This window comes from Cucurbita maxima, unplaced genomic scaffold, assembly GCF_002738345.1.
Source record: "Cucurbita maxima cultivar Rimu unplaced genomic scaffold, Cmax_1.0 Cma_Scf00386, whole genome shotgun sequence".
Classification (NCBI taxonomy): domain Eukaryota; kingdom Viridiplantae; phylum Streptophyta; class Magnoliopsida; order Cucurbitales; family Cucurbitaceae; genus Cucurbita; species Cucurbita maxima.
This window is the reverse complement of record NW_019272402.1, coordinates 26655-37151: the sequence shown is the minus strand read 5'-3', so window position 1 is coordinate 37151 and position 10497 is coordinate 26655.

The window sequence follows — 10497 nt, the reverse complement described above, 5'->3', positions numbered from 1 at the left end:
TGTGGAGTATGTTAAATTAGTTTTGATTACACATAGAAAAGAGAAATTTAATTTTAGTAAGGGTAGTTTTTGCATGGAAAAAGTTCACTCTATTGGCTTCATAGTTGGTAAGAATAGAGTAGCTTTGGATAGAGACAAAGTTAAATTCATTATGGATTTGCCAACACCAAAAAGTGCACGTAAATTTCGGAGTTCTCATGAGTTAGCTAACCTCTATAAGAGATTTATAAATGATTTTAGAACCATAACTCAACTATTGAATGACTTAGTGAAAAAGAATGCATCCAATTTTGTTTTTAAATGGGGATAAATACAAGAGAATGCATCCAATTTTCTTATCTTAGGAAGAAATTAAGCAAATCATTATTTGTTTTGGCTAGTTTTGATAAAACTATTGAAGTTGAATGTGAAGTATGTGGTTTGGGCACAAGTGTTGTTTTAATTCAAGATGGAAAGCACTTAATATATTTTAGTGAAAAACTAAATGGGCCAACATTGAAATATACTACCTATTATAAAGAATTATTTGCTTTAGTTCATATATTGCATGTGTGGCAACACTACTTATGGCCTAGAGAATTTGTGATCCACTTTGATCATGAAAACTTGAAGTATGTGAAGGGTCAAAGCAAACTGAACCGTAGACATGCAAAGTGGGTGGAATTTATGGAAACATTTTCGTATGTCATCAAGTATAAGCAAGGTAAGGATAATACAGTAGCTCATGTGTTATCTAAAAGGTATGATCTCTTTACTTCTCTTACTGAAAAATTCTTGGAGTTGAGCATATTATTGAATTATATGGAGATGACCAAGACTTTAGAACTATTTATGCATCTTGTCCAAAAAAAAATGGTGGATGAGTATTATGTGTTTCATAATTTTTTAATTCCTAAGAGTATGCTTTGTATTCCTAAATGCTCTATAAAAGATTTGTTTTTGAGAGAAGCATATGGTGGTGTCTTAATGGGACATCTTAGGATTAATAAAGTTTATAAAATGTTGCATAAACACTTTTGTTGGCCGAGATGAAGCATGTGGCAGATAGATTTATGGATGATGCAAAGCATGCTGTTAACTTATTCTTTAAGAAAGTAGTTTATGGATTTACTACACTTCATTTGCTTCCTATTCCTACTAATTTCCTTCTATTATTTTTGTGAGTGAAGCATTAAGATTTTATCAAAACATTTCAAAAGGAGGTGACTGAAAGAAGGTGATGATTTTTTCTGATTCGAGGAGATTAAAGGGGATCGGGAATAAATCCCGTCCACAAACATATCGGGATTGAATTCTGGCCACAAACGTCTTTTGTCGGGAGACTATAAATACCCACAATATGTTATGTAAAAAACAGATTCGCTGATGAATGTAATTCAGATCTCAAATTGAGACGTTTTCCTTAGAAATCCGAGCATCATATTTGTCATTTCTAAGTTTCAAGCAATTCTTGTGGTAGAATTGCATCCGAGTCATTCAATCAAGCCTTGATCAAGTTAGATTGTGGAGTGACTCAATTTAGAACAAGGTTCCAAGTCTTGCTTCTAGATCTTCGATCGTAAGAGGTAATCTAATTCTAGCCTTATCTCTTGGTTGATCCAAATTTCGCATAAGGAGGTATTAATTACTTTGATTCAAGGGTTCTTGCTAAAATAAAAGCTTGGATCGTTGGGCTGAGGATTAGGGTTGCCTTATCAATGTCTATAAAATTGATTTTCCAAGGGAATTTCTACATTCTACTTCCGATGTTTCTCAGTTGAGTTCTTTTGATGTAGGTTATGATTTTCCTGATTGGAGTACAAATCCTTTTGAAGAGAGGAAAGATGATAGAGAGCATGATGTTCCAAATGTTTCAACTAGACCAATTATACGTCCAAGACCAAGAAGATTCAACAAGCATTCATTCTTCATCTACAAAATTGGATAGCCTCGATTCAACCTCCATTTCATATGTTACAAGCTATTTGATTAAAGAAAAAATATTTAGAGGTTCGAGGGTGAGTAATTGCACGGTTGAAGTAGAGGACGAAGTTGTTATAAATAGTAGTAGTGATAATTTATTTGGGAACTTTATTTAGTATTTTAATTCCATAACTTGTTGTAGTGGGGAAAAAAATGTGGGAAATTACTTGTGAAATTGGCCATTACTTTTTTTTTTTTTTTTTTTTTCGTGGAGATTTAAACGATAATGGAGTAACTTACCAATCATGGCCACTAACTTATTTAGTTGGCATTTGAAGAGTCAAAAGTTTCTTTTGTGGAGAAACTATAAAAGTAGATTTTGAATAAAAGTAATCACTCAAGTTCAAGACTTTAACTTAAGAAATTTTAGTATCCTCTTTGTCATTTCTCAGTTTCATGCAATTCATATGGTAGATTGCATCGACTGATTCATGATTAAGTTGAATTGTGAAGTGACTCAATTTAGAACAAGGTTTCAAATCTTTCTTCTAGATCTTTGATTTTAAGAGGTTATCTACTTTTACGCTTATCTCTTGGTTGATCCAAATTTTATATAAAGAGGTGTTAATTTCTTTGATTCAAGGGTTCTTGCTTCAAAAAAAGCTTGGATCATTGGGCTGAGGATTAATATTGTCTTATCACCCACGTTTCAAAGTCCGCTCCCATCCATGACCAACTCCTAGTTACCGAAAAACAATGTAAACATGAAGTGAGTAAAAAGTTATTAAGTAACGTACTTATAGGCTCTTAATGACAACCTTAAGTTAGGATGTTATCTCTTATTGAGTTTTCATGGGCTTGGCACTTAGAGCTTATATTTTTACATGTTGCCTTCTCATCCTAAAAACTTTTCCATAAATTAACCTTTAGTTCTCTTCCTGTGACCACATGAGTGGGGCTATCATGGTCGTGTCATCTTTCTAGTCAATTCTGATGCAGTGCATTTCAACTAAGTGAGGAAAATAGGAGGTCCTCCTTATCCTCCTAATCATGATACATAGTGTATGGCATCCCACATCAAAGAGGAATAGGGGCATTGTCGCACACCACATGATGGGAGATAACTGTCACTTTTGGGTATAAATCCTAGCTATTTATTTACCATGTTATTCAATTGATCTTAGGTATATTCTTGGAACACGATCTATAAAAGAACATAGGCTTATACATTATATCATGGAGTAGCATCAGCATCACAACTCATTAGTTTTAACTTAGGTACACAATAAAAGGCAACCAAATGTGATCCCATGGGCGTGAAAACTTACTAGTAACTTGATAAATCCCTTTCAAGGTTGTGTATAAAGTTCCACGTTACTTAGGTGTCTTAAAAGTGGTAAAAGGAGGTTATTTTGGGTGGAGGGCATTATAGTTATTTTACACCTTTGTTTGAATTCTCTGTGGATCGATATGCTTCCTATATGTTATGTATATGTTATAATATGTGAATTGTATGATAATAGTTCCTGTACGATGTGTTCAAGGATATGTTTGAGATAGGATACAAGAAGAATGCACAAAACGAAATGTAACGATAGGAGTAAAATACGTTCACGAAACGTTAATGCTAGGTTACATACCGGAGTGATATGGATAAGAGAGATTGATGGAAGAATACGGTTAGGTTACGGGTAGAAAGGGATAGGTTTGTGATAGATTGATAGAACGATAGCGTTATGTTAAGTTCTTGTGATGATATGACTAAGGTACGTTCATGTAATGATATGACTGTGATAGGTATAAGAACGTTAAGGCTATGATAATTAGAGAAGGATATGACTATGAAGTGTTTACGTTATTACTTATTTATGATATGATACATTGTGATGCCAATATCTCAAGGTATGATGTGTATATGATGAAATGTTATGTTAAAAGCATAGAACGTTATGTTAGGTCTCTTAAATTGTGTGTATACAGCATGATATGAATGATATGAAATTACGATAAATGACATGAAATATAACCCCGTTAGAATTATGTATGATTTGAGAACGGAAGAATGAGAAACGATATGATATGAATGATGAACGATATCTGAAACGATATGAAAATGATATGATATGTACTTAATGCTAGCGGGGTTGTATTAAAGGATAATGAAATTGTATAAGTAGTGGGGACCTCATGCATTATGTGTGTTCATGCATTTGGGGGATACCCTTATCCCATCACGAGGGTACGGACGCGTACATCCAATGGCAGGACAACGATTGTTATGCTTTGCATAGCGCTGCCGTGACGGTTACTAGTTTTAACAGGTCCAGCATAAGGGGCTCCCAGAGTATGCCCACAAGATAAGGAAAGTGGCCCAGCGGTGTGCGAACTAGCTTGGTATGGGCCGTGTGTAGAGTATATAGTACACGTCCACGATTACCCGTTAGGACAACACCGTAGGGAAAATGAAACGAAACGAAACGAAAGATAGGTCCCATCATTTCATTGCATTTGATTGTTATATTTAACCCCAATAGTGAGGTCACTTACTGAGTGTTTCTTTAAATACTCAAGCCATGTGCTACTACATTTTTCAGGTTAAGGCATGGCATTTCTGTACGGCTAACGATGGCATCGCAACTCGAGATCATGGCACCTGCATAGGATAATGGTATTTATTTTCTTAGACTTAGGCTAGAATAGGATGTTTTAAACTTAAAACGCTTATTTATTTTATTTTGGGTCTTTTGTTGTGTCATTTTAAAGATGTTTTCGAAACACGTAAGTCCATGGCTGTGTTTTAAGTTAAACGTTATGTTTTATAGAATTTAAATGAAGGCTTCCGCATTCAATGTTTATTGTACGTATATAGTAGCGACCTTAAATTAGTAGAAATTTTTTGATCGTTATAGTTGGTATCAGAGCCCTAGGTTATAGATCTTGTAGACTAGCTTACGATGTTGGCTTGGCATGTTCCATGGTCCCACCGTCGGTGCCCCGTCTCCGCCAGGTATGTCTTGCGTAAGATAAGAAAATGACATGTTGTTATTATTTGGTAATTATAAAATATAACTCATAATTGGACTTTTACTCTATTGATTGTATTATAATTGACTGCATTCATGTTAGGTTAATTCTATATTTATTATAATTTAGAATACGTTATGTTTTACCTTGCATGGAATGTGAATGTAAATTGTTATGTTGATGATGTTTAGATTTACTGAGATTGTTGCTGTGAATGAGTAGTTATAGTTTTAAGCTACTAAATGTTAGTGTATGCGTGAAAATGATTTTGCTAAGCAAGATCATATGTTTTAGTTAGACGTCTTAAACATAGATAAACTACACAGTCTTATGAACATAGAGATGAGAATGAATGTACCAATGTATAGAGTAAGTAGTTTCAAATGGAATTAAATGACCTAAGAAGCTTGATAGATGTCAATATCTTATAGTATACTATAGATATTAAAAGTGGTAGTGTCTGAAAGAAAATTCTATAACTTTGATTTAGGTAAAGATGAAATTAAAGTATCAGTAAGAAAAAAAAATTGAGTTAGACCATAAAAGTTTAAAACATGTATACTTAAATTGATTGGTAAATGATATAAGTGTCTTTAATGGAAGATGAGCTTTGGAATTACTTAGATGTAGAAAACTTTCCTCCTTCAATCGTGGTAGCAGCATTTGTCCCATCATGTTCGCCATCAGCTCTGATATCAATTTGTTGAAATAAAATTTGCTCTAATACCAATTTTTAGAAAATAAAAGCCGCTCTGATACCGACTTGTAGAAAATGGACATTCACTCTGAAACTAACCCGTTTAGAAAACTTTGAAGGGGGTGTCGAGAGGGGAGAGACAACGAGACAGACTTCTCAAAAGCCTTTTTCGATTTCACAGAACTTTAACTCTTTCTTCTTTTTCTCTTTTTGCTTCTTTTTGCTCTATTATGACTCTTGCTCTGCTTGCTCTAATATTACAATGATAAGTAAAGCCTATTTACAAGTTTTCTTGCCATAACTATCCCACGTTTTGTTTACATGTTTTCTCACCCATATGCTACTCATTTCCTAAAATAAGTATAGCTTTTTTACTCAATTTAAAAAATGTTTTTTTTTCTCTCTCTCTTTCATTTAAGTTTATTTCCAACAAATATGTCATGCAGTTTATCTTCTAAACTATTTATTGGCAAAGACGATTGATACTCGCACTATAACGACCCAAGAAAAAGAAAAAAAAAAAGAGAAACTCAATCGTTGGAAAACTCGTGAGTTTTCTAGCGACCGCCGAGTTTCGTGGACCCCATGCGAAATGATAGCCACACCTCACTCAACCTTCAACCCACAACTGCCAGAATCGATCAAAATACCTGCAAACAGAGAAAAGAAAGAAAATACGAGAGCGAGAGAGAGATTTCAGATAACTTCGGCGAGTTTTCAATTTCTTCGACGAGTCCAAAACCACCCGAAAATCAACGTCAAACGCTCAGTTACCACCATGAGAATAATCCCTAACGAAAGCACAATAACTCAAGGTATGTTTTGTACTTTTTCGTAAGCGCCATCGTCGGTAACCGAGGTCAAAAAATTGTAAACATTCTTAGATCTATGGTTTTAGGAACTTTTAGGCCACTAAACTTCGAGGAAAGAAAGAAAGAAGATAAATAAAGAGGAAAAGGAAGAAAGAGGACCGATATTAGCAACGAAAACGCCTGTTAGATAATAGCTATGTTCTTATTCCTTAAATTTCGTTAGTTGTTTTTTACTTTTGAACATCTGAATTAACGCTCCCCGTTTAATGGAAGAGCATATTTTTTGCTGGCCATTTTGACCAATTTTTTGGGCGCAAGGTTTATGCCACTACTGCTAAATCTAGGATAGGTTTGTTATTGAAATACGTGAAACTAAATCAAATAATAACCATCGGTTCTTCAGCAAATATTTCTCTCCCTTTCTTTTTTCGTTATTTTTTTCCTCGAAGAAGTTTTCCTTCAGCCGATTTTTACACGTCGACGTTTTCCTCACTATTGCTAGAAGTCAACAACGTCGCTGGTAAGGAAGACAAGATCCACAGATCCGGGTCAACCCGAACCCAAAATCTGAGAGAGCTAGCCCGACTTCTTTCCCCTCGGCCTCTACCTTCTGCCCAAACCTCAATCCAGCCCAGAAGCCACGGTTCAGCCCCATCGCCGCGCAATCGACTTGGGAGGGAATCAAATCTCGTTCGGTTGGTATGCAGCGAGTGTGGGAATCAAACATCGAGCAGCTGCAGGCTCACCAACAACATAACCACTCTCGGGTCCTCAACACAGGGGCAACAGCATCACCAAGAGCACCGACGATGGGTCCTCGACACAGGGGCAACAAACCATATGACCGAGTGATATGAACCAAGAGACATCAATCATACAAGATGCTTCAATGAAGATGTGAAGAAAATATTGTTGAAATTATCAAAAGATATTTCAATTCATGCCACATTGAAGAATAATGAAGTTTTATGTTATAAATTTTGAGTAGATTACAATTTAGAGTTATTGTATTTCATTTATGTATTTTAAGACTTTTTATTTACTATAGGTTACAATTACACAATGGTTAATTATGCTCATTAAGTATGAATATTACAACTCTTGAAATGCCTTTAATAGTTCCATTTTGAGGCTATATAAAGCCATCTCGGACATCCTACTGTGCTGGTGAGCTGTTGGAGCTTGTGCACGGCGATATTTGCAGGCCCATCAAGCCGGCGGCCCTAGGCAGCAAGACCCTCTTCCTCCTGCTAGTCGATGACAGAAGCCGCTTCATATGGCTGATCCTCCTGTAAGTGAAAAGTGGGGCGACATAGGCGATTAAGCGCATTCGAGCGTTAGCGGAGGCCGAATGTGGGAAGAAGATGTGAATGCTACGCACGGACTGAGGTAGAGAATTCACCTCAGCGAGCTTCAGTAACTACTGCGACGAGCTCGGCATGCAGCAGCGACTAACAATGCCCTACTCCCTCTAGCAAAACAACAAGATCTTTGCTGATGACGGCTGGGATGCCTGAAAGATTCTGGGGAGAGGCGGTAATGACGACTGTCTATCTTCTCAATCGGTCGCTAATGTGAAGCCTAGACGGGAAGATGCCACATGAGGCCTGGTACAATAGAAAGCCAGTGGTACATCATTTTCGAGTGTTCGGATGTGTCGCATACATGAAGGTAGCGCGTTCCAACCTTGTCAAGCTCGATCCAAAGGGGTTGAAGGTCGTCTTCATCGGCTACAAACCTGGGAGCAAGGCGTACAGACTCTATGATCCTGCGGGGGGTGAGCCCACGTGTCTCGTGATGTCATCTTCGACGAAAGCACCTTCAGGCAGTGGAACGACGTGATCGAGACAGCCCACAACCCAAATCAATTCACGGTGGAGTACCTCGTCATCGAGCCAAAAGAAGGAGGAGCACAGCATCAGGAACCATCACAGCCGCCAGCAGTTGCACCCCTTGAACCAGTGGAATTTGCAACACCACGGACTGTGGATTCGACGCTGGATGTCGATCACGATGAAGATCTGGTAGCCAGGTACGGGAGGATGGACGACCTAGTGGGAGGAGGTGAACCCCCTAGACTAGCAGCACGCAAACTGGAACAAGAGGTGGCCGAACTGCATGTCATCAACGCAGATGAACCGAACACCTTCGCTGAAGCAGAAAGGAACCCGTGCCAGCTGAAGGCAATGCAGAAGGAGATGAAATTCATCACCGAGAACCGGACATAAAGTCTAGAGGATATGTCACTGGGACACCAAGTCATAGAGCTCAAATGGGTCTTCAGACTGATGCGAACGAAAAGGGAGAAGTTGTGAAACTCAAGGTCAGTCTGGTGGTGAAGGGCTACGTCTAGAAGCAAGGAGTGGATTTTGAGGAGGTATTCGCACCAGTGACAAAGCTGGAATCTACCCACCTATTGCTGGCAATCGCGGCACATCATTCCTGAGAAGTCCACCTCATCGACATGAAACCCGCGTTCCTAAACGGAGAGCTGAAGGAGACTGACTATGTTCAACAACCACCGAACTTCCTGGACAACGACAACCCTGACAAGGTATTGTGCCTGCACAAGGCACTCTATGGGCTTCGGCATGCACCACGAGCTTGAAACACGAAGCTCGACAGTACCCTATTATCGCTAAAGTTCAAGCGCTGTGCCTCTGAGCATGACATGTACACGCCCGACCACGACGAGTAGCGACTAATCGTGAGAGTGTATGATATAAACCAAAAAACATCAATCATACAATATACTTCAATGAAGATGTGAAGAAAAGGTTGTCAAAATTATCAAAAGATGTTTTAATTCATGCCACATTGAAGAAGAATGAAGTTTGATTGTTATAAATTTTGGGTGGGTTACAATTTAGAGTTATTGTATTTTAAGACATTTTATTTACTTTAGGTTACATTTACATAATGACTAATTATGGCCATAAAGTATGAAGGTTACAACTCTTGGAGTGCCTTTAATAGTTTCATTTTTTAGGCTATATAAAGCCATGTATATTGTATTGGTAAGAGACTTGGAAAATATAGAAAAAGAAGCATTTGTCCTCTTCTTTAGCCAATGGCTAAGTTTCTTTGCAATTCTATGTAGTTTAGGTTGCATGTAGAATCATTCAAGCTCGACATGATTAATCTTGCTTGTGGAGTGATTCGAATCTCAAGCAAGTGTTCTTGCCTTGAGATATTCGATCAACAAGGTAATCCGAATCTTACTCCCCTTGTAGTGGTTCCTTATCTTATTAGTGTACGTCGATGACCTCATAATCACTGGAGGCGACATGGAAGTCCTCGGAAGATTCAAGAGGGAGATGTCAAAGAACTTCAAGATGAGCGATCTTGGTATGCTCAGCTACTACCTCGACATCGAAGTGCAACAGGGTACTACCGGCATCACCATCTGCTAAAGTGCATATGCGAAGAAGCTGTTGGACACAACTGGGCTTGTGGACAGTAACCCTATAAAGACTCCAATGGAGGGCCCGACTCCAACTAAGGAAGGCCGACACTATGACGGCAATTAATGCCACCAATTACCGCAACATTGTCAAAAGCCTGCGCTATCTGATAAACACACGTCCTGACCTTGCTTACTTAGTTGGATACGTAAGTAGATTCATGGAAGAACCTAGGGAGGAGCCTCTTGTGGTTGTCAAGCGCATCCTGCACTATGTGGCTGGAACCAGAGGCTGGGGTGTGAGATACTGCACCAAGAGAGGAAAGGAGAAGCTTGAGCTTGTTGGCTACAGCGATAGTGACATGACCGGTGACGTTGATGATCGTAAGAGCACCAGTGGGGTGATTTACTTCCTCTCAGGCAGTGCGATCTACTAGCAATCAACAAAACAAAAGGTAGTTGCTTTGTGATATGAACCAAGAGACATCAATCATACAATATGCTTCAATGAAGATTTGAAGAAAATATTGTTGAAATTATCAAAAGATATTTCAGTTCATGCCACATTGAAGAGAAATGAAGTTTCATGTTTTGAATTTTGGGTGGATTACAATTTAGAGTTATTGTATTTCATTAATGTATTTTAAGACTTTTAATTT